We start from the raw sequence: 24,835 nt of genomic DNA on the forward strand, positions 1-24,835 counted from the left end.
TTAGCAAAAACCCTGGGTTGAGGGTCAGACAGGGTTTTCCCTAGTTTGAGGGACTCCGCAGGGGCCGCGGGTATTTCAGCCTCCTATGACCTAAGCCCCGCATAACATTATAATCGGCCCAACATTTTGTCCATGGATTCCATGACTTCTATAAACCGCCAGTTGGCGGCGCTGTCCTTACAGGTCACCGAGTTGAAGGGGGCAGTTCAGCAGCAGGGCCTGGTTGTAGCTAATGTGCAAGTGGCCTCTGCTGGTGCAGGTGCAGAGCCAAAGATTCCGCTGCCTGAACGATTTTCTGGGGAACGCAGCAAATTTGTCATCTTTCGGGAGGCCTGCAAGTTATACTTTCGCATGCGCCCGGTCTCCTCAGGTAATGAGGCTCAGCGGGTGGGTCTGGTGTTATCATTACTGAGTGGGGATCCTCAAGCATGGGCGTTTTCTTTACCAGTCGACTCTGCTACGTTTCATTCGGTTGAGAATGTTTTTTCAGCACTCGGGCTCATTTATGATGATCCTGACAGATTGGCTTTGGCGGAATCTAAAATCCGCGCCCTCCGTCAGGGTGAACGTATGGCGGAAGACTATTGTTCAGAATTTCGCCGTTGGGCAGTAGACACACAGTGGAACAACCCAGCGCTGCGGAGTCTGTTTATTCATGAGGTTTCAGAAAGAGTTAAACAGGCCCTCCTGATGTATGAGACTCCTGCATCGTTAGAGTCTGCCATGAGTTTGGTTATTCGTATTGATCGCCGTTTGCGGCAAGGGGCGCAGGAGACGCTGCCCCTGGGGGAAAGCAGGGGTGCAAGTGTGGTTGCTGCAGGTGAGCCCACGGAACCTATGCAAATCGCTGGGGTATCACATGTGCAGCGTCGCGTTCCTGGGTTCAGGAAGCATGGAGCATGTTTTTACTGTGGTAAAAGAGATCATTATGTAAATGCTTGTCCTGTGCTACCAAAGAAAGTCGCACCGGCGGAAAACTGGTAAGCTCAGAGGGTATGGAGGAGGCCCAACTGAGCGTATGCATATCCTCCATGATGGTATCTCAATGTATGCTCCCTGCCAGGGTTATTATTGCGGGCAGAGAGCTACCCAAATCAGTGTTTGTGGATAGCGGTTCCACCACCAATCTCATGGATGAGGAGTTTGCACGTATGGCAGGTTTTAAGATCGAAAAACTCCCTCATCCTATTCACGTGGTTACCATTAATGCTGCTCCCCTCCCACAGGGGGAGATTACTGAGTTTGTAGCTGAGGTTAAACTCCACATTGGGGTCCTACATTCTGAGTGGGTTACATGTAGGGTGCTCAATAATCTCCCAGCACAAATGGTCCTGGGTTTCCCATGGTTGTCCAAGCACAACCCGATGATTGACTGGAGAACCCAGGACATAGTTCAGTGGAGCGGTTTCTGCCAGGAAAATTGCTTGGCCACATGTGTGTCCGCCGTGAAGTCCAGCCTTCCGGAGGCGTTGCTGGATTTTGCGGACGTATTCTCCGAGAGGGGTTGCTCAGAACTACCTCCACATCGAGCCTATTACTGTGAGATTAGGTTAAAGCCCGGGGCTAAATTGCCAAAGGCGAGGATGTTTAGTATTTCTGGTCCGGAGAGACAAGCTCTTAAAGACTACATCGCGGAGAGTTTAAGTAAAGGGCACATCCGGCCTTCATCCTCACCTGTAGCAGCGGGGTTTTTCTTCATTAAGAAAAAAGATGGGGGGTTACGCCCGTGTCTGGATTTCCGGGAGTTAAACCAGATTACGGTCCGTGATCCCTACCCGATGCCTCTGATCCCTGATTTGTTCAACTAGGTGGCTGGTGCGAAGTGGTTTTACAAGCTTGACCTCAGGGGGGCATATAACCTCATAAGGGTCCGTCAGGGGGATGAGTGGAAGACGGCATTTAATACCCCTGAGGGTCATTTTGAAAGCCTAGTTATGCCATTTGGGTTGACAACCGCGCCTGCTGTTTTCCAACATTTCATAAATAATGTATTTGCTCATGTGCTGGGGAAATTTGTGATTGTGTACCTGGATGATATCCTCATCTATTCGAGCGACCAGGACACTCATTTAGAGCATGTCAGGCAGGTGTTACAGTTGCTCCGTGAGAATAAGCTAAGCTTGAAAAATGCGTATTTTTTGTTCAGGAGTTGCCTTTTTTGGGTTATATTGTATCCGCTGCAGGGTTTAAAATGGACGCCGCGAAGGTGCAAGCGGTGCTGCGATGGGAACGGCCTGATAATCTAAAAGTGCTCTAGCGGTTCGTTGAGTTTGCCAACTATTATAGGAAGTTTATTAAGAATTTCTCTACTATAGCCAAACCGCTCACGGACATGACGAAAAAAGGTACCAATCTCGCTATCTGGTCTGATGATGCGGTGCGTGCATTTGAGCTTCTGAAAAACCATTTTGCTTCAGCCCCCATTCTGGTGCAACCAGACGTATCTAAACCTTTTACGGTGGAGGTCGATGCGTCTGAGGTGGGAGTGGGGGCGGTACTGTCACAGGGCTCGTCCTTGAGCAATATGCGTCCATGCGCCTACTTCTCCAAGAAGCTGTCGCCTGCCAAATGGAATTACGACATCGGCAACAGGGAGTTGTTGGCCATCAAATTGGCTTTTGAGGAATGGCGACACTTCCTGGAGGGGGTGGCCCACCAGGTCACGGTCATCACCGACCATAAAAACCTGCTCTATCTGGAGTCGGCCAAGCATCTGTCTCCCAGGCAGGCTCGCTGGGCATTGTTTTTTACACGTTTTAACTTTCTGGTGACTTACCGTCCTGGGGCTAAAAACACCAAAGCGGATGCCTTGTCCAGGTGTTTTCTGGGGGTAGAACCTCGGGAAGATCCGGTACCCATCCTCCAGGAAGGTGTAGTGGTTTCGGCTCTCACGACTGAGGTAGAGGCGGAGATTGCCGAGGCCCAGGAGGAGGTACCGCCAGGACTTCCCTCTAATAAGTCATTCGTACCCCTTCATCTTCGTCTTAAAGTGTTGGGGGAACACCACGACTCTGTCCTGGCCGGTCATCCAGGGGTTAGGGGCACCTTGGAGCTGGTATCGTGCCGCTTCTGGTGGCCAAAAATCCGGCAGGATGTGGTCTTGTACGTGACAGCTTGCATCACGTGCACCAGGGCCAAGTCGCCCAGAACCCGTCCTGCTGGCACTCTACAGCCTCTGGGGATACCTAGTAGGCCATGGACAGAAATCTCCATGGACTTTATCACGGACTTGCCTGCCTCACCACATCCTGGTGGTGGTTGATCGATTTTCGAAGATGGCGCATTTTGTGTCGTTGTCTTCCTTGCCCAACACGAAGACGTTGGCTCAGGTCTTTGTGCAGGAGGTGGTCAGACTACACGGAGTTCCGTCGGACATAGTGTCTGATAGGGGGACCCAGTTTGTGGCGAAGTTTTGGAAAGCTTTTTGCTCACGATTGGGGATCAAGTTGTCTCATTCGTCGGTGTTTCATCCACAGTCAAATGGTCAAACTGAGTGCATGAACCAAAATCTGGAGCAGTATTTGCGATGTTTTGTGTCTGACAACCAAGAGGAGTGGTCGACATTCCTTCCCTTGGCCGAGTTCGCATTAAATAATCACCGCCAAGAATCATCAGGAGAGTCTCCGTTCTTTTGTGTTTATGGGCACCATCCTCAATTTTGTACCTTGCGTCAGGGGGGCTCTGGGGGCGTCCCAGAGGAGGACCGGTTAGGAGTTCAACTATCATCGGTCTGGAGGAGTGTGAAACAGCGATTGCTGAGCATGAGTGCAAGGTACAAACGTGTGGCTGACGCTAGACGCGTGCCAGGTCCGGACCTGTGTGTGGGTGATTGGGTGTGGTTAGCTACTAAAAACATAAAACTCAAAATTCCATCATTGAAATTGGGTCCAAGGTTTATTGGCCCTTTTAAGATTGCTGCCATCATTAACCCGGTTGCTTATCGGTTGGAACTTCCTGCGGTATACAAGATACACAACGTGTTTCATAGGGCTTTATTGAAAAAGGTGGTAGGCTCTGTGGACACGACGCCGATGCCACCTCCAGTCATGGTGGATGGCGATTTAGAGTTTGAAGTCTCCAAGGTACTGTATAACAAGATAGAAGCTGTATCGAGTATAGTGTAAAAATTGGTATCTCCGATTCACCGTATATATAGAAGGCGTAACCCATAGACGCTCACTCACTATGGATGATGTAGGGAAGGTGGACTGACAGACAAACCTGCCTGTAGTGAGAAGCAGAGGTGTAGCGCAGTGTAGGTGTGAAACTGCTAAGATAAAGAGAAAGGGTGCAGTGTTTTAGCTTGCCCATTGGAGGGCAGTGGAGAGTGTAGGAGTGGGACTGAATAACTGCCATTGGTCAGAGAAACTGTCAGGTGATGGTGGGCGGAGTTACCAGAATAGGAAGTATAAAAGGCTGAGGGAAGGTTCTGGAAGAGTCAGTCAGCGAAGGGAGCACAGTAAAGAGGAAGTTCTGCTGAGGAAATAGAGACAGTGGAAAGGCTCCAGAGAGGACTGACAGTTGAGGCGGTCACGGGGGGTAGCTGCAGATGAAGACGGCCTGGGGCTATCATACGAACGGTGTGCTCAGACTGGTGAAGCGCTGTGGTGGACGTGCATAGGGCAGCCCCAGTGGAAGAGCCACAGAGGATGCCACGATTATAGTAGCAAAAGAAGTGAAGGTACCGGGGCCTGTGTACAGAGAAATGTGAGACGGCTGTGGTGAATTGCTGTGGTCGACAGAAGGATGGGCAATAAAAACGGACCTATTCAATACAAACTCTGTCTCAGTCTCGTGTTTGTCTGCGGCAAGAATAGGGTCCCCCCCAGTTGGTTATCCTACAGATGATATCGTAATAAAATTTTTTGAACCAAGGTACTGTATCAGCATATACCAGTCTAGGGGTAAATTTCCGTCTATACTTCCATCAGACACAGACACTCACAGGCTCACTATGTATTTCACCAGAATTAAAAAAGTAGAAAAAGGGAAAGGTATTCAAAGCGTACACCAGTAGACAGTGTTGTGGTACTTTTAAATCTTCGTATATATTTCATTCTCAGTAAGCCAGTCCAGACTCTCCGCTACTGGAAACTACATGGATACAAGTAGAGACGGAAAGTCGAGTGTTAGCAGAAATTTTGGAATTACTCATCGCGGGAAAACCTCCCGGTAGATGTTGCAGAGGTGATGCAGACCCTCAATTACTGTGTCTGTGGAGAAAGCAAAAAAGGTTCTTTGTGAAGAAAGGATTGCTTTATCGCAGTAGCGTGGATCACATCACCGTTACTCGTCTCCATCAAATTTTGATCACAGGGAGAGATGTACACATGGTCCTCACTGCCTATCATTATGTGTCTGGTCATTTTGAAGTGCAAAAGACAGAAGCCACAGGCCGTAGGCGATTCTATTGGATTGGTATGAGAGGAGACATTGAAAAATGGTGGCAGGAATGTCACACATCTGTGAAAGGTGATCATAAGCCACCACTGCATCCGCTTGTAAGTTGACGTCCATTTCAAATGGTAGCCATTGATCATCTGAAGGTAGAGGTCAGCAGGAAAGGCCATAGCTACATCTTAACCATCATCGATCAATAAACCAAATTTCTAGTGGCCGTCCCGGTGAAGGATTTAACTGCCCAGACTACACAGCGGTGGAGCAGGGAGAGATAAGTATTGCAACTTGCAAGTGCTGTGGCCATGACCAAGCGGGGGGGACACTTGTGGGTGACGGTACTGGCACAGGGCCCCTCATAGTACGCTGTTGTGTATGACGGCGAGTGGGCCCCCCCACCATCAGAGACACTGTATTGTACTATGAGGGGTCCTGTTGTGAGTTCATTTTTCCCTTCACCATTGAGGTCTGATGAACTCCCTCCTCTGGTGAAGGAAGGTAGTGAGGCTGATTACCAAACACATGGGCAGCTAGATGATGACTGGGTGGCTGGAATTGAGGACTGGATATAAGGCTGCCGACACCCTTCTTCCTGGCTGGTGATTTTCCTGCTGGATTCTTGGAGACCAGTATCTTGATTCCTGCATCTCAAAGCTAAGTTTTCTGCTCTTCTTTGTACTCTTCAGTTTTGTTTTTGTTTTGCCTTGTTTTTTGGGAGTTCTGCCATCCCTGGCCGGGGGTGAGCTGAACTCCATTTTTGTCTCTGATCTATTGATATTTTGCTCTGTCTTCAGAATATACCTGTGTGCTGATATAGTCTTTTGAAGCCTAGCGACTTCAGGGCCTGTTTTTCCTATCAGTCGGTTGGCTCATTTTGATAGGGTTTTTGCGGATGGCAGACAGCAGCTTTCCTATCCTGTCCTATGTAGTTAGCTTGGGCCCCATCATTTGCTCAACCTATCTTTCTATCTGTGTTAGTGTTTTCATCTTGCTTCACCATTATATGTTGGGGGCTGCCTATTGCTTTGGGGTCTGCTCTGGGGCAGTTTAGTTTTTCCCCTTTCTGTCTTTAGGCTATATAGTTCTCCGGCTGTGATCGAGGGGTCTAGGGCACCGTAGGAACCCCCCACGGCTACTGCTAGTTGTTGTGGATAGGTTCAGGGGTCTGCAATCCGATAGCTGCCAACCTCTCTGGTTTTTCTGGACTTAGCTGGTATTTTGTTTTTTCCTCCTTTGGTGACTCATCATAACAGGGCCCTGTGCCAGTGCCGTCGGCCATCAGTGGGCCCATCCACCTGTTCAGAGCAACGGCACTTGCCCGGGTGCGCCAGGTCTTGACCCCAGCCATTGGGGGAGGGGTGGGCAGCCCAGTTAGGGAGGTTTAAAAAATGGCATATGCTGATGTGTTGGCTGGACATTCAGCTGCTGCAAAGGGTGGAATTGGGCAAGTCCGAGGAAGAGGAGGACAAAAGCTAGGCAGTTTTCTGGCAACCTAGGTGTCATCAGGGGAAGGTGGGACAAAATCCTTTGAAACCCATGCATGGTTCATTTTAATGAAGGATAGATCATCAACATTTTGGGTCAACAGACGGGTCCTTTTTTCTGTCAGGATTGATCCAGCAGCACTGAAGACTCTTTCAGATAACACACTAGCAGCAGGGCAAGCGAGCTCCTGTAAAGCATATTTGCCAATTCAGGCCAAGCGTCCAGTTTAGAGGCCCAATAGTCAAAGGGGAATGACCTGTGAGGGAGAACATCGATATGGGAGGAGAAATAGTTTGTAACCATAGTTGACAACGGCTGTCTCCTGTCACTTTTAATCGATGCTGTATTAGCAGTCGTGTGAGCGGTACTTGAGAAATCTTTCCACAACATGGTCATTAAACCCCGTCTCCAACGCCACTTCTGCTGTGTGCACCACGAACACCTCTTTCATTGTGCCCACTATGGCTCGTGGGAGAACCAGCACCGCTGCTGTGTGCTGGGAAAGCCTCAAACAAATGGTTTACCAGAGTTGCTTGCTTGTTAGCCAATATTATCTCTAGGTTCTCCTGTGGCATGATGTTGTGTTATTTGCCTTTGTAGCGTGGATCGAGGATACTGGCCAGCCAGTAGTCATCATCCCTCATCATTTTGGCAATGCGGGGGTCCCTTTTTAGGATCCACAAGGCATGATCGCACATGTGGGCCAATGTTCCAGGTGTCAATAATGCACTGCCAGTGGTGAATGGAGGAGCACTTTCTGGCAAATCCACATCCCTACAGTCACGCACAAACACTGTACCTGACCTTGGAACGCCAACATTTTCTCTTGCCCCTTGAGAAGCATCCTCTGGCCCAAAATAATCATCCCCCTCATCCTCCTCCTCTTCCTCCACCTCGTCCAGGTCAGTTCCCTGACCAGACAATGGCTGACTGTCATCAAGGCTTTCCTCCTCCTCCTCCTCTGCAGATGCCTGATCCTTAATGTGCGTCAAACTTTGCATGAGCAGACGCATAAGTGGGATGCTCAAGCTCATGATGGCGTCATCTGCGCTTACCAGCCATGTGCATTCCTCAAAACACTGAAGGACTTTACAGAGGTCTTTCAGCTTTGACCACTGCACACCCTACAACTCCATGTCTTCCCTCAAACTGCCTGCCTGTGTATCCTCCCACAAATGCATTACAGCCTGCCTCTGTTCGCACAGCCTCTCAACCATGTGCAGGGTGGAGTTCCACCTTGTTGCAAAGTCTATGCTTAGGCGGTGCTTGGGGAGGTGGAGCAATCGCTGCAGCTTCTGCATACGACTGGAGTGTACGGCCGAGCGACGGATGTGCGAGCACAGTCTTCGCACCTTATGGAGCAGGGATGTTAACTCCGGATAATTAAGGAAGCACTGCACCACCAAGTTCAAAGTGTGAGCCAGGCAAGGTATGTGTGTAAGTTTTGCATGGGCTATGGCTGCCACAAAATTACGGCCGTTATCACTGACTACCTTGCCTGCTTCAAGATGTAGACTGCCCAGCCATGACTCAGTTTATCGCTGTAAGTAGTCGGCCAGTACCTCCACAGTGTGCTGTTGTCACCCAAAGACATCATCTTTAGCACAGCCTGCTGACGCTTACCACTAGCTGTTCGATAGTGGGACACCTCGTGGGCAACACTGCCAGCTGCGGATGGAGTGCTCATGTGACTGCGCTCTGTGGATGAGCTTTTGCTGATAGAGGAGGAGCGAAAGCCTACAGCCAACTGTTTCCTATACCGTGGGCTAGGCAGCACTGTTCCACCACCGCTGTCCCCTGTGGAGCCTGCATCCACCACATTAACCCAGTGCACAGTGATGGACACGTAATGGCCCTGGCCATGCCTATTGGTCCATGCATCTGTTGTGAGGTGCACCTGTCCATTCACTGACTGTTATAGTGCATGGACTATGCGGTCTTTCACATGCTGGTGGAGGGCAGGGATGGCATTTCGAGAAAAGAAGTGCCCACTGGGTAGGTCATAGCATGGGCCAGCGTAGGCCATGAGGTCACGGAAAGCTTCACTTTCATCCAAACGGTAGGGCATCATCTCTAATGAGATTAGTTTGGCAATGTAGGCGTTCAAACAAAGTGTACGCGGCTGAGAGGATGAGTACTTTCTTGTCCTACTCAGAGTGTCTGGTAAGGGTGAGCTGGACTGGAGAGCTGCATAGGGGGGAAGTAGCGGTGGACCGGATGGAGTGAGAGGGGGTTGGTGATGGTATTGGTGGTGATGGCCTAGATTCAGTGTTGTGTTGCAAAACCATTGTGTTTCCCTGAGTGCTTTGGCCTTGCGACGACACCTCCACATTTAGTGTTGGTGGTGTGCTTAACGGTGGCGGTGGTCTTACAGTGGGGGAAGCGATGGAGCGTTGTTGTCTACCTTTAGTCGGAGCAGGTGCACATGTGCTACCTGAGGTTTTGTAGTCCGTCCACGCTTGCAAGTGCATGTTCATTAAATGTCTAAGCATGTAACTGGTATTCAAATTTCCTAGTTGTTTACCTCAGCTAAAGGTCCTTCCGCACTTCTTACAGGTAACCTTTGCCTCATCAGTAGGATTTTGGACAAAGAAGTGCCACACTGCACTCTTCCTACTATGGTAAACATTTTCTGGCCTTGCACGCTGTGCTAAGTTGACAGTCTGGTCAAGCTGTCCTGCAACTCTTTTAGTTTTGTTCCACGTTTTAGGACAGCTACGGGCCTGCCAGATAACCACTGCTGCGATGTCAATGCCAGCTTTTCTTTCCAGAGTCACACACAGGTAGCTTCTATTTGTCCGTGATAACAGCCGGTACACGGTAGTGTGTGAGGAGCGTACACCGCTATACGGTGTCTGTATGGAAAATTGTCAGTCTCCGTCTATTTGTATAAGGACTGACACACACTGTCTCTGTTTAGTTTTGACCGTAATCAAACAGCAGATATACGAAACTGTTTGAAAAACGGACAGGACTGTAGGGTGTAGGTCTGGAAAAATGGAAAAACTCCTCGGATTGTTCTTCCAGAGTCACACCCAGATAGCTTCTATTTGTCCATGATACCAGCCGGTACACGGTAGTGTGTGAGGAGCGTACACCTCTATACGGTGTCTGTATGGAAAATTGTCAATCCCCGTCTATTTGTATACGGACTGACACACGCTGTCTCTGTCTAGTTTTGATCGTTATCAAACAGCAGATATACGAAACTGTTTGAAAAATGGACAGGACTCTAAGGTGTAGGTCTGGAAAAATGGAAAAACTCCTCGGCTTGTATTTCCAGAGTCAGACCCAGATAGTTTCTATTTGTCCGTGATACCAGCCGGTACATGGTAGTGTGTGAGGAGCGTACACCGCTATACGGTGTTTGAAAAAATGAATGCTCAGTAACTCACCAGGACAAAATAATAAAAGTTGGAGTGCTTTGAAAAAAGCAGTTTGAACAGCAGTGTGCACACAGCAATGCATCTAGCAGGTAGCCTTACAATGCAGCCTAATCACCACCAGCGCTGCTGCACACAACAAAAATCCTCCCCTTCCACTGCACACTAACTGTACAGTGAAAAGCGCTAACAGCAGAAGCAGTTTTTTTTCTTCTTCTCTGCCTCACGTGCTCCCTGTCCAGAATTAGCAGCAGCACCTCTCCCTATTGTAAGATCGGCAGAAGTAAGATGGCTGTCACAGCCTTTTATACCCACTGTGATGCCACACAAAGCCAGCCAATCACTTCAATGCCCTTCTCTAAGATGGTGGTGGCCGCTGCGCATGTCATCCCGTTGCCCACAGTGTGCGTCCTCCATCATTAGCTGAGAAAAGGCGCTGAAAGCATCATTTGGCGCGCTGATCTGCGACCTCATGGCCGACCTCATGCTATGGTCGGGTTTCGATCGGCGAAACCCGACTTTGGCGAAAGTTGGCGATTTTTGAATCTGACCGACCTGTTTCGCTCAACTCTAGTCGGGGGAAGTTTACAAAACGTCTCCTTTTTTATGGAGATTGTAATATGAAAAAGTTTCCCAACAATTTTAAAAATACATTTCATACAAAAACCTGATTAAAACAGTAACTTATTTTTCAATGATACAATCCTGCATCTGGTATAATAAGTTGTAGTTTTGTAACAGCTGGGTACACAGGATTGGCAAAACTTACTTATAGCTAAATACTAAACCTCTATTTGTGCTTTAATAATAGGATTTTTTTCAAGGCGTTGTCCAAGCTTGGTGCTAAAGTTTGCAGTCATTCTTTGTGACTGCAGACATGTGAATCTCATAGCGTGCACATTTTGTGCTGCTAAGATTGTCCAGTGTCGGCTTTGGTAGTGAGCCATTGTGTGACTTTAAGTCATGGATTTGCGTATTTCTGACCACATTCCAACTAGATGTGTCCGGCCTCATTCAACTAACTTGTAATGAGTGAGGCCATGCATGTCTAGTTGTCATGTGACTGCATGTATGGAAATCACATACTTCTAGTCACACATCCACCGCTTCCGGCTCCTGCACCAGAGAATCTTGACAGCGCGCACTGTGCATGTTGTCAGGGTTCAAAAGTCACATAGAGTGACTGCAGACTTGAACTCAAAGGCGATACAACTCCTTTAATGCAAGCATACTAGATCCAATGATGGTGTCAGACACAATGAAAAAGTGTAGAATAACCCAAGAGTATCTGTATTATGCCGGGGTCACACTTACGAGTGCTATGCGAGAAACTTGCGCTATTCTCTCGCCTCAATACCCGGCACTGCCATTGATGGTTCGGACCGGAGCATTCAGTTGCATTGAAAGACATGCAGCCGCACCCTCCGGTCCCGAGTGCCAGCGGCAGTGCCAGGTATTGAGGCGAGAGACTCACGCTGCACTCACAAGTGTGACCCCGGCCTTAGGCTACTTTCACACTAGCATTTTTTTGTGCTGCGCCTCATGCGCATTCCAAATGCATACAAAAAACGCATTAAGCATTTTGTATGCGTTTGCTGTTTTTTGTGCATGCGATTTAACCAGTTTGTTGCCATGTTAACTCTAAAAGCACATGCGATTTTAAATGCATGCATGCGATCCTATAGACTGTAATGTTGTTTTCTGTGCATTCCGTGCGCTAAATTGCGCATGCGCTTTTTGGCAGCAGTTGGGCGCAAAGAAAAATGCAACATGCTGCATCTGGTGCGCCTGGGCGCACACCTGGAAAAAACGCAGCGCACGAAAATGCACATGAACACGTACAAGTGCAGTACCATGCACCCGCCATGTTAAAGATAGGGGTGCAATGCGCATGCGCACGAGGCGCAGCGCAAAAAAAAACGCTAGTGTGAAACCAGCCTTAGGTACCAAAAATGGTGCAGACTGGGGCTTCTATGGTGAGCACGATGGGAGGTAACATGAACATAGAGGGAAGGGTGGGGTTGGATTTCTCTGTAATTTTGGGAGAAAACCTGAGTGTGCAATTAAAGACATGTTCCCATAAATTTCCTCTATGGGGGAATCATGTATATTGCCAAAGGAATATTACTTACAAAATCACCTGCCCCTCCAATGATGGTTCCTCTGTGCTCCTGAATGGTCTTTTTTCCTCCTGTTCTGCAGCGATAACATGTCCATCTGCCCAGGTGATGGCTAAAGCCAATCACTGGCCTCAGTGTTGTTCCACAAGAGACTGATGAGGTCAGTGATTGACCCTAGCGGTCAAAGCTGAAATCTGCAATGACTTTTCTCTGGGGAATGCTTGATCCTTCTTTCCCTTGATATCTGCTGTTGAGGTCTTTTGAGATGAATTTAGACTTGTGAATCCCTTGGCAAACCCAAGTTTCACACTCAGAAGATATTCAGAAGTAAGTCACTGCCTAATTCAAGATCAAGACACTCATCTCCTGCTACTATATCCTATAATCATGATAGGATTGTCCGATGATATTCTTTCCACACTCACTTCCCAATTCCTCCCATATGGCCTACAGCGCTTTCACAAACATAACCACACAATTTGTCAGGTCACTGCCTCCAACAACATCAGCATACTCCTCTCCTGCTGTCATCTGATGTTAGAATCCAAATGGCAAATAAAAGGTGGAAAAGTGATAAAAAGTGCTGAAACCTAAGATAAATGCTTATTTGGGTGATGGCTTGAAAATGACCCAGGTCACATTTTTAAAACAGATAAAATGTCTGCTTTAATCAACATCTTGAATATTTTGCATTTGGTCCTGTTATATTTGTTTGAAGACCAATCTGCTCTAATTTTATGGTGGAGGTTTACAAAAAAAAATGCATATATTTACCCAAATGTGATCATCAAGCGTAAAGGTTGGCGCCTCCTTGAGAACTATCCCGGCTCGAGACGCAGCCTAGAATTTTGCTTAATGTAATATCTGCTTGCGTCTCATCAGGGCACCAGCTCGCGGACCTATATATTATGTATATTTTTTTCTGTTCTGCCCGTGGATGCGGCTTTCTCATTTTATGACAGTTATATTTTGTTGAGGTCATTGTGTCCTTTACTTTATTACTCCGGAATTGTTAGAATGCATTATGCACTAAATTAATTTGATACACTTTGAAACATATTTTGCATAATCGTGTGGACATGTGAAGAATGCAGAACGCTACATGTGATGCTGAATCAGTGGACGCTACTCTGTGCCTTTAAGGAGAGGAAATCTTATATTAAAAGGCTATTTCATGGCAATATTCGACTAGATAAGCCAATGACTGTACTTACAGATGGAGAAGGAAGAGGCACATTAAATTATCAATTGTGCCCCAAATGTACTTGTGCACCACAAACCTTTAGTCCTTTACCTCTTCCTCCACTGTAGTTTATAGGACACAATTCCCAGTAATATAATAAAATGACTCTACCTCCAATCCCTTAAGAAAGAAGAGGTCTGACTCAGAGATTTTCAACTCTTTGAGCATTTTTTGTATTGTCCCATTCACTATAACAGGACTATAAGGCCTCTTTCACACTTCAGTTTTTTGCATCAGTTCAAATCCGCCAAAAAGTCAGACAAGCGGATCCGTTCTGAACTGATGGCACAGGATCCGTTTTCAGACGGATCCTGAAAATGAGGAAATTTAAAGGAAACGCTGGCGAGAGAGAGAGAGAGAGAGAGATAGATATTTTATTTTATTTTGTCCGGCAGCCGGAAAGAATTTCGGGTTAAAACAGTGTCTGGAGGATCCGCCAGAGAAAAAAACGTTGCAAGCTCCGTTTTGAAATCTTTGAGGATGATAACGGACAGCAACTTTTGGCGGATCCGCAAAAAAAACGGATGCAACGGACGGCAATCCGTCACAATCCGCCCACAATGCGAGTCAATGGGGAAAAAAACGGATCCTCAAAAAAAAATTGCGGATCCGTTTTGTTCAAAACCTGGCGGATTGTGACTGATTGTAAAAAACTGAAGTGTGAAAGAGGCCTAAGTCACCCATGAATGGCTACTCCTATAGAGACTGTAGGCTTGTGCCTCCCTGAGAGAATTCTTACTCTAAAGTCAAAATGTATGGTGAAAATTATAGTTTTTTTGTACTCAAGGGTATCTCCACATCTTTAGGCCCTCAGAAACAGAATGGAGTGGCAGGGCACATGTGCGACCAGCCAGTCTATTCATCTCCTACTAGTCCTGACGTACTCCTGGCCAGAAGAGAGACTGTCCGAAATAGTTACTTGTGTCTTTCCTTGTCCATTAGCCATAAGAACAAGCCAATGGAGCAGTTGGTTTTGAATGTGCCCGTCCACATAGTCCTATGTCTATGGCATTCCTTAGGATAGTCAAGGGCAACACAGAACTCAGCTACCTTCAGATATTTAGTGTCTGAGACACAGAACAGAGCAGAAGCACACATGTATGACCACTGCTCTATTTAGCTGCTCTGCTTAAAAACACATGTGAAATGCATAAATATGAACAAGTCTGTAGGACAATGTTCACACCACCCACTGATTGAAACACAAACAAAGCTCAGAATGAAAAATGTGCAAAAATACCTTGCAGTAAGACATACAGTAGTCAGCAAGTGCTTAAAAAGATGACAACAAATACAGGGTATTTAGTCGATACGTTGTCATCTTTTTATCAGCACTTGCTGACTACTATATGTCTTACTGCAAGGTATTTTTGCACATTTTTCATTCTGTGCTTTGTTTGTGTTTCAATCAGTAGGTGGTGTGAACATTGTCCTACAGACTTGTTCACATTTGTGCATTTCACATGTTTTTTATCCAGTTTTTTTGTGCTTATGCATGATTTGAGAGACCCCACTCTTCTCTTGTGTGACATGCACAAAAGGAGCTGTCTCACACCACGAGCCCATACAGGTAAGCGCCTGTCTTATTCCTACTCATTTAGACACTGTTCACATGTTCAGGTTTTAAATATATTAAATAGGGACTGCTTCAATAGGGGTTACCTTGACGTGGTGGAGCAACTTGGCATACGTTTTTTTGCAAAAAAAGTATCGACTAAATACCCTGTATTTGTTGTCATCTTTTTATCAGCACTTGCTGACTACTATATGTCTTACTGCAAAGTATTTTTGCACATTTTTCATTCTGTGCTTTGTTTGTGTTAGCTGCTCTGCTTAGTCAGGTCTTATGGCCAGGGTAAAATGGGAGACACAAGCCAGAAGACTTCGTCCAATAGGAGTTGAATGGAGCAGCTGGTTGCACATGTGAATTTCTGATCCATTTTATTGTAATAATCTGCAGGTACTGAGGATGTCACCAGGGATCCAAGACAGACCAAGAGTTAAAGGTTAATTTACAAGGATTTTCTCTCCACGCAGGGAGGAGCAGTAGGGGGTTAAAGGTGACAGTATAAAACAGTAGAACAGCACAATGGAGGTGTAGAAAGCAATAAAACAGATATGCAGGCATTGAAACGTTTAACCTCAGAAAAATAGAACGTATCAGTCTGGGGAAAGCTTGATTGAAGGGGTCTACTTCTCCCACGTTGGCACCGTCAACAGCGGGGCTTGCAGTCTCTAGAGTCTCTTTTCTAAATGAAGCTGGGACCTCAGGTGTTAAAGCCAGGAGCAGGGAGATGCTGCGAACCTGAGACTCTATATAATACCCCGACTATCTCTCCACAGTAATGATGCTGTGCACACTCAGTGGCCCCAGCTTGTCACTGCGGTCTCCAGGACTACGCTCTCGGGTCACTGGCTCTGCACTGTCAGGGGGAAGTCTCCTATAGTCACGGAGGCTGCCGGGTCCACATACTCACATATGGCGCTCTCTACACCTCATCCTTCGGTCTCTGTCTCTGGACGGGGGTTCTCGTTCTCTGGGAGCACGGTGCAGCAGCCTGGCCTTTGTCCCGTGCACTCTGCTCTGCCTCAGGCGCGCTCTGGTCTCTGTCTGGCCCGCTCTTCTTTTGCGCCCTTTACCTGCACAGCTTCCTGTCCAGTACCTCTCCTCTCTTGTCACAGCCCGCCACAGTCACATGGTTCAGTCGGTCCGGGCCCGATTGTCTTCCCCCCGGCAACCCTGCTGTCTGGCTAGGTGGTTCTGGATACGGAGCAGGAAAGGTAACCTCTTTTAGGCTCTTCTTCCACTTCAACCCCCTTACATTATTATTAGGGCACTCATAAAGAATGTTAAGCACAGAATTGCACTTGCTGTCTACAGTATATACTGTATATCTTCCATGCCTTTGTGCCTTGAAGCGAGGGGAGGTATGTCGAGCACAACACTGCTTATTTTCGTATCTTCCATGCCTTTGTGTGTTCCATGCAAAGGAGAATGGTAGCCAATGAATAGATGAGGGACATAAGGATCGGGTAGTTGGAATTAAATCCTTTTGTTCACTGGAGAAGTGAACCGCTGCTGTACTAGAGAGCGCAGATCCACTCAGCCGAGTTGAGAGTACTTGTGTATGGGGGAGTCGGGAGAGATAGTTCGGATGACAGCTTGGCTGACAGTCTTATGTGTGAGCAGCCCACTTTTTTAATCAGACCCGTTGTAGATTGCAATTTAATTTCCACATACAATTTTCTGGACAGATTGAAGACTGCCAGGGACTCCCAAGGCATTGACCATATTATTGTATGAGACTCAAAAGTTTCTGACATAGCCTATGCCCATTACATCCAGAATCATGCCTTCACCTTCCTTGGATCTCTTCAAGCAAAGAAAAATTCTGTACAAAGGTAGAAACCAAGGGAGTAACGATCACAGTCACAAAAGAAGCGACCGGTCCCCTGCAGGAGGGGGGGCCCACCGATGCCAGCGCATATTTCATCTGAATGTGTGCCCAAGGATGACCATTCAGTTGAAAATAATTGTGGCACAGAGACCTGCCAAGTCCCTACACCATAATATATGCTACCGGCCATTCAGAGGCCTACAACTGACATCAGCATACAAGTCACTGATGGCACATGGGGGGCATATATACCAGGATGGACCCAGGATGAGGGAAATATATATTAGGATGGACCCAGGATGTGGGACATATATACCAGGATGGGGTATATATATATCAGGATCTGCCCGGGATGGGCAACATATTTACCAGGATGGGGGACATATATACCAGGATGGGGGATATATATATACCAGGATGGGCGACATAAAAACCAGGATGGGTCCAGGAAGAGGGACATGTATATCAGGATGGGCCCAGGATGGGGGACATATATACCATGATGGACGACATATATACCAGGATGGGGGATATATATATACCAGGATGGGAAACACATATAGAACGATTGGGGACTTGTATTCCAGGATGGGGGACTTGTATTCCAGGTTGGTCACAGAATGGGGGATATATACCATGAAAGGGCCAAGGATGGGGGACATTAGTATAAGATGGAGGACATTACTACATAATGGAGAGGAGGGCAATAAGTATGTTCTTATAGAATTTAAAACGCTACCAGGGCTCATACTTTTGACCAACCTCTGTGTGTGTGTGGGGGGCAGGTCCAACTTTTGCACCGTGACCCATCAGACTCTAGTTACGCCACTGGTTGGAACAACCACATGACAGCCCACATGACACTGATAATCTATTCATTTAGGCTAAAAGCTATAAAATTATGGAAGAATAACCTTGAAATTCAGGGATATATTTGTCCTTTCTACATTATGGTCGTCTGTATGACAAGCAATGAAGAAGTCATGGGAATACACTAAATATATTAGGTATTCCGTATCTGTCTTATCTTAGCTAATTAGGCATATTGTTATTACATAGGATTTTACAACTCTGCTCACATCTACCCGTTCCACACTATGACTTTATTCCAATAAGTTGCGAAAACAACATTATTGGAAATTCCGACATCCTGAACAAATGTTCAAACTGGTAATAAAGTATTTTAAATCGCGTTCTCCCTGCTTCACGAGCTGCAAACTTCTGCAGCACAGACTGTTTGATCAGCTGTGTCCTGTTTTCGGAGTGTGTAATACAAAATCTGATAACACCGCAGAGCGTAAAAAACTGAAAGTTACAATTCTGCAATCCGATTGTTTTGCATGAGTTTGTTTTCACTCATTATAAATTCCATTGCAGATGATTTTTTTCCACATACCTTATCTTCTTTTTTCCAGGATATACAATTCAGGATAAAGATCTGATTGGAAATGTGCCATCGTATTACATTTAGGTTCATAGCTCTAATATTAAATCCTATAAATTTATCATCCAAAATCGGTAAAAAAAAATAAATAAAAAGAGCCTTCTATTTCGTGGTCCATGTTAAGCAAAGTTAATCAGTTTCTTAACTTTCTTAATTTTCATTCCTGTCATTTCAATGGCCTACTAATATATGTCCAGTGAGGTTTCCATCTCTGTTATTGCCGCTGAGCAAAATAAAAATTCAGCTGAGCTCAATGGCCACAGCATTATTTATGATTATGTGACCATGTCTGGTACTGCAGGTCATTACCATTGACCTGGATTAGTCTACTTTGAAGTACCAGTCACAATCCCATGGAGATGATGTAATATGTGAGATACAGAAGTGGGTTAAGCTAAGGCTGTGTCATGGGGTTACTGCAACAGTGTGGAGCCAGAAGACTGAAGCGTCTGAATGCTCCTACTCCTGTGCTGAGAAGAAGCTCTTCTCCTTCATTTTAATGGTGTTTATTTCTTTTTGCAGAACAGGGGTTAATTGCCAATGTTGGAAAACTCTGTGCTCGAGGCTGAGCTCAGTTACCCACTCCATTACCGTTTATAATCTGGGCTCTGATGCAAATCCATGTCAGAGCTAGCATTTGCTGCATGGCTTCAGGAGGAAGAGGTGTTCATATGAGGAGAGTTGTAGGAGTTGTCTGTGACCGTTGCATGGTTTGTAAGTGTGGTAATCCCCTTCTCTACTTTAGTTTATTCCCCTACCTTCACTCCCCGGTGCATTCCTCTATTATATGTGAGTGAATATTTTGCATGCCTGGAGTTTTCTGTTAATCCTTGTTTGTGTAGCCTTGTTTGTAGGGTTGGTGTACTGCTGTGTACAATAGCGCCCTTCTTCCCTGAGTGGAGGAAGAGAGCAGATGCAGGGCTAATTCAGGAGATAGGGCAAGGGTGGAGGCTCCAGCATGTTCACCGTCAAAAGTATCCCAGGGAATAGGGTGAGCTACGGCACCCCCTAGTGGAAGGGTCAGGGAATGAACCCCTGGTCCCAAGTCACCTGAGAGCTGTTTTGTGACAGGCTGGCCTAACACATTATATGGCTGTTGGCTAAATGATGCTTCGACTGATTGTTCGTCTAACAGGACAGCCACCTTAGTTGACTCTTGGCTGATCGATTTCTTGTGTTCTCTATGAGAAACCGACTGATACGTTGGACGGCAGCTTATCTTCAGGAGAACAATGATCGTCAGTCCATAATTGGACAAGTCCAACCAATATGATCAGTCACCTGGCTCCCCCATTCATATTAGACAGTCGGCTGAACCCATCAATATCAGGGGTTCAGTTGATGTTAGTCTAATGTTTACGGGGGCCTTAAGCTACAGCACTAATCAAAGCCAGAAGGAGTAATACTTTAGATACTCTGTCAAAAATTACCATGTCGGAGACCCTCTTTAGATGTCAAGTCTTAACTGTTTTGGTAGTAGGGGTCCCAGCATTTAGACCCAAATGATGACATGATAACGTATCCTCGGTAAGGAACACTTTATGGATTAGTCTTGAGTCTTACACGGGACAACTATTGGGTCTGTAGTGCTCTCTGTGGCCCTTTATTGGGCATATCATACTTTTGCCCTAACATTTCTTCATGGAACGTTGAAAAATGGTTGACTAAGTTTATAACTTCCTAGTATCATAGTTCCATGGTTCTTCTAAAATCAAAAGATTGATCTGTCCATAATTGAGAGCTGAGCCATTGACTACAAACTAACTACAACCAAGTGATTCAGGAAAGATGTATATCTTTGTACCGTGATAGCCAGTAGATAGAAAAATATTCAGAATTGAGAGTCCTCAGTGGTTGATACCTTTTAATGGCTAAGTGAAAAGATGGTAACACATCAAATGTAAAACCTGTCCATCTATAATGACCACGGACAAGATAAAGATCCCCAATTCACATCAGGACTACAAGATCCCAGGTACTTTCAGCTGCATTACATCTAATGTTGTGTACTTAATTATTTGTACTAAATGTCCAACTGGGGGTCTGTATGTGGGGGAGACAGGGCAAAAGCTTAGAACAAGGATGAATGCTCAACGTCACACAATAAGAGAAAAAAGAATGGATCTAACTGTGGCAAAACATTTTTGTATGATGGACCACAACACCATGGATATGAAATTACTGGTATTGAAAGGTAACTTCACATCTCAGAGAGAGAGAAGAGTCTGTGAGTATAAATTTATGACGACCTTTGACACTCTCATTTCTGCTCTTATGGTCTTCATATATTACCACTGAAACATTATATGTTATTCTTGAGGTCTGCTCTACCTTCTGTTGCAGAGGTGATATATGAACGATCTCTGGCTGGACGGGTTAGCAGATATTCGGGAAGAGAAGGGTCTGACAGGTTGGTTTTCAACATGCCAGATTAATTTGTTCTCCAGAGAGTTTAGTGGCCACCAGATTTTTGGTAGCAGCTTACTAAAAACACATGCATGCTTGACCAAGCTGAGGGATCGGGAGAAATAGTTGTTGGCTTGCAATCCTCTAATGTGTACGGCGACCTCTAGACTACTATGTCATGAGGTTAAGAGCTTTGGAAGAGAAAATTTAAGGAGGCTAAAGATGAAATGTAAGCCTTTGTCACATTATAGGCTTTGGTCTACCCAGTACACGTCTCTTTTTTGTCACAATCCTGACCAGTTTTAGATTGGGGTATCAGGGGGTGCACCATTTTTAGTGTCGATACTTTATTTATTAAGAACTTGTGCACAGGGGACATCATTATTTTTGTACATAAAGTAGGCATCACCCATAGCATCTAGTAGGCAAATTGTGAATCTTTCCTATAAGACTTAAGTTTTACAAGTCCCACGCTAACTAGTATTGTAAAGGTTTTTTCAATTTTGGAAAACATCTGTCCATCAGCTACAGTTTGTTTTAAATAAAAAAACAAAACAAAATAAATTGTACATTAATCATCCTTGCCAGGTCCAGCGCTGAGTCTCAGCTGCAGTTTCTGGTGTCTATCATTGTCTGAAGCATCATAACAACAGCACTACTGCCCATAACTGAAATCAGCGGCACTGCTCGATGTAACAGCACAAGCTGCTTAGGACCCCTGAGCTCACTGATTGGCTGCAGCGCTGTAGATTTCAGCAGCAGCGGAGAATCCATGCTAGACCTGCGCAGGGTGAGTCGAGACAGTTTGCTTGTTTTTGGTTGGGGCAGAGCTTTTCTGCAATAAGAAAATCCCCATTCTTCTTTGATAGACAAAGTGATTAATTGACAACCTACAAATCAATTTATTTATAACTCATTTTTTCTTACCCCTGAAAATTCACTCCCTAGCGACACTATATCGGTGTCTGCATTCTGTCCATTGCCTGTTGTCAAGTGTAGTCAGTCTGTATCAGCAGAGATGCCGAGACAGATTACTGGAAGCTGGAAGTCTTTGTCTTTGTACAGGAAGAAGGGATGGACCATTTTCGCTCAACAGGAAGTATTGTCCGCCAGTGGGTCTTTGTCTCTCTTCTATTTCTTTTCTCTTTAACAAACTACATGTATGTACGACAGAGAGGTAGGCTTTGTGAAAAGTGCAGGCTAGACACTGGGCAATGTCAGGATCAATGCATCCTAGAAAGCAAGGGGAAAGAAGTTCCAACTCCTAAAGTGCTGGCAGAATGCTGATGAACTGTCCACTGAAAAAGAGTGGATGGCACATTGCAAAGCATGATATTCAGAACAGTCACTGAACATATAGGTCTGGTATGTGAACTAAAATCACTTTTAACTTGTTGTGGGGGGGGGGATGAAGGCTACAGAACCATTGTTTTCTACAGCTATGAAGGAACAAGTACAGTAACTTGAATCTGCAGATATCAAATGGTCCTTCAGAGGCACTGAACCCACTGATTGGCTACCGCTACCAACGCCAGATGCTGGAAGCAGCAGAGGGGGCTCACCGGTGGATCTGAGGAAGGTGAGTACAGAGCTTTAGTTTTTATACACCAACCTTCAATTAGGGACATTCATTTATTAAATAGGACCAACACCTTTAAGGCTATGTTCACACATGGTTTTTGAGGCATTAGAAAATGACAACTTTTTCAAGTAGAAACCAGTGTTAGACCATGTGCACACATTGAGTATTTGGTGAGTTTTTTACCCCAGTATTTGTAAGCCAAAACCAGGAGTAGAACGGTCAGAGGAAAAACATAAGGCTGGAGTCACTGAGGCTGCGCAGACTCCCTGCCTGACCCACGGTGAACTGACAGCCTGTGAAAATGTTCAGAAACTTTCCCATGCTAATGAGTTCATCTCCGGTCAGGCGGGGAGGCAGCTTTTCATTCATTCCTCCATGGTTTACAGCCGGGCCAGTCGCATTAGCACCGCTCCTGGTTGTAAACTATTTAACCCCTTGAGATGAATTGCAGCGTGAGACATGACTGTATGATGGACAGGTATGGGATATTGTTTCTTTTTTATTTTGGACTTTTTACAGGAGAGTTAAATAAAGATTGGAAAAAATGTGTGTTTATTTATTATTATTATTATTATTATTTATTTATTGTTATAGCGCCATTTATTCCATGGCGCTTTACAGGTAAGAAAGGGGTATACATAAAAACAAGTACAATAATCTTAACCAATACAAATCATATGTATGGAGGAGACAGGTTGTGGATGGCTTTGTATGTCATGGTTAGGGTTTTGTAATGGAGTCTCTGGGCAATTGGGAGCCAGTGAAGGGATTGACAGAGGGGAGAAGCTGGGGAATAGGGGGGGGACAGGTGGATTAGTCGGGCAGCAGAGTTTAGAATAGATTGGAGGGGTGCGAGAGTGTTTGAGGGGAGGCCACAGAGCAGGAGGTTGCAGTAGTCAAGGCGAGAGATGATGAGGGCATGGACTAGGGTTTTTGCAGATTCTTGGGTGAGGAATGAACGGATTCGTGAAATATTTTTGAGTTGAAGTCGGCAGGAAGTGGAAAGGGCTTGGATATGTGGTTTGAAGGAGAGATTAGCGTCAAGGATTACTCCGAGGCAGCGAGCTTGTGGGACTGGGGAGAGTGGGCAGTCATTTACTGTAATTGATAGGTTCGTAGGGGGGGTCACGTGAGATGGGGGAAAGATGATGAATTCTGTTTTGTCCATGTTGAGTTTCAGAAATCTGGCGGAGAAGAAGGATGAAATAGTGGACAGACATTGAGGGATTCTGGTTAGTAGGGAGGTGATATCTGGTCCAGAGATGTAGATCTGTGTGTCATCAGCGTAGAGATGATACTGAAAGCCATGAGATTCTATGAGCTGTCCCAGGCCAAAGGTGTAAATAGAGAACAGCAGGGGCCCAAGGACTGAACCTTGTGGGACTCCGACAGATAGGGGGCGAGGTGAGGAGGTGGTGTGTGAGTAAAAGTCTTTGTTCTTAATGTCTGTATGTTTTTTTAACCATTTCAGACTAGTGGATTAATAATGGAGAGGTGTCTTATTGACACCTCTCCATTATTAACCATGCTTAATGTCACCTTTCAATAGCAAGGTGACATTAACCCCTTATTACCCCATATGCCACCCGCTACAGGGCAATGGGAAGAGAGAGGGTAAGTGCCGGGATTGGCGCATATCACAGATGCGCCTTTTCTGGGGTGGTTGGGGGCAGATGTTTTTAGCCAAGGGGGGGCTAATAACCATGGTCCCTCTCTAGGCTATTAATTTCTGCCCTCAGTCACTGGCTTGCCGTCTCTGGAGGAGAAAATTGCACGTGAGCCCACGCCTGTTTTTTCTGTGAATTAATCCCTTAATTTAACACCTACAGCTCCAAAATTTTACACACACACTACTAACATTATTAGTGAGGGACATATATGAATCTAACGGATATGTAATGGTTTACTGTATGTAAACCATGTTTCATATCCTGTCGGGTTCTGTAATGATTTTACAGATGCCGACAATTGAATTTTTACCTATTCTGCTATCTATACCTCTATGAAATATATATATATGTGTGTGTGTCAATGACATATACATATACCTATACTATGTGTATACATGTATTCTATCTATTCTGTTTTAACATGTCAGTGTGATTTTACTGAATTGCCGGCTTTTCCAAGGGACACCGGTGCATATTTCTCGCAAGTCACACGCATGGTCCGTGTGTAATACATTTTTTCTCGCACGCATAGACTTGCATTGGCGATTCTCAGGCGTAATACGGTGCAAATCACAGCATGCTGCGATTTCACCCGCACGTATAATACGGGCGAGAAAAAAATGGATGATGGGAGCTGCCCTATAGATTAACATTGGTCCGAGTGCTATGCAATTTTTTTCTCGCATAGCACTTGTCCGTATTTCTCT

The 24,835-nt window shown here is 45.7% G+C and overlaps 2 long non-coding RNA genes across 4 annotated transcripts in view; one reads left to right on the forward strand and one right to left on the reverse strand.

Annotated features, from left to right (window-relative positions):
- Positions 1 to 12,685, reverse strand: part of LOC141084788 (uncharacterized) — a 347,720-nt gene extending 335,035 nt beyond the window's left edge. The window contains exon 1 of one of the 3 annotated variants that reach the window (XR_012231118.1): positions 12,398 to 12,525. This is a non-coding gene — a long non-coding RNA (uncharacterized lncRNA). Of the gene's footprint in view, positions 1 to 12,397 lie in introns of all 3 variants that reach the window. The other 2 variants (XR_012231117.1, XR_012231119.1) reach the window with 2 other exon arrangements.
- LOC141084795 (uncharacterized) overlaps positions 1 to 24,835 on the forward strand; it is a 524,917-nt gene that overhangs the window by 50,310 nt on the left and 449,772 nt on the right. The gene's annotated exons all lie outside the window — the stretch shown is intronic.

The sequence above is a fragment of the Dendrobates tinctorius genome, unplaced genomic scaffold, assembly GCF_039654945.1.
Source record: "Dendrobates tinctorius isolate UK_male_01 unplaced genomic scaffold, ASM3965494v1 ptg000006l, whole genome shotgun sequence".
Lineage (NCBI taxonomy): Eukaryota > Metazoa > Chordata > Amphibia > Anura > Dendrobatidae > Dendrobates > Dendrobates tinctorius.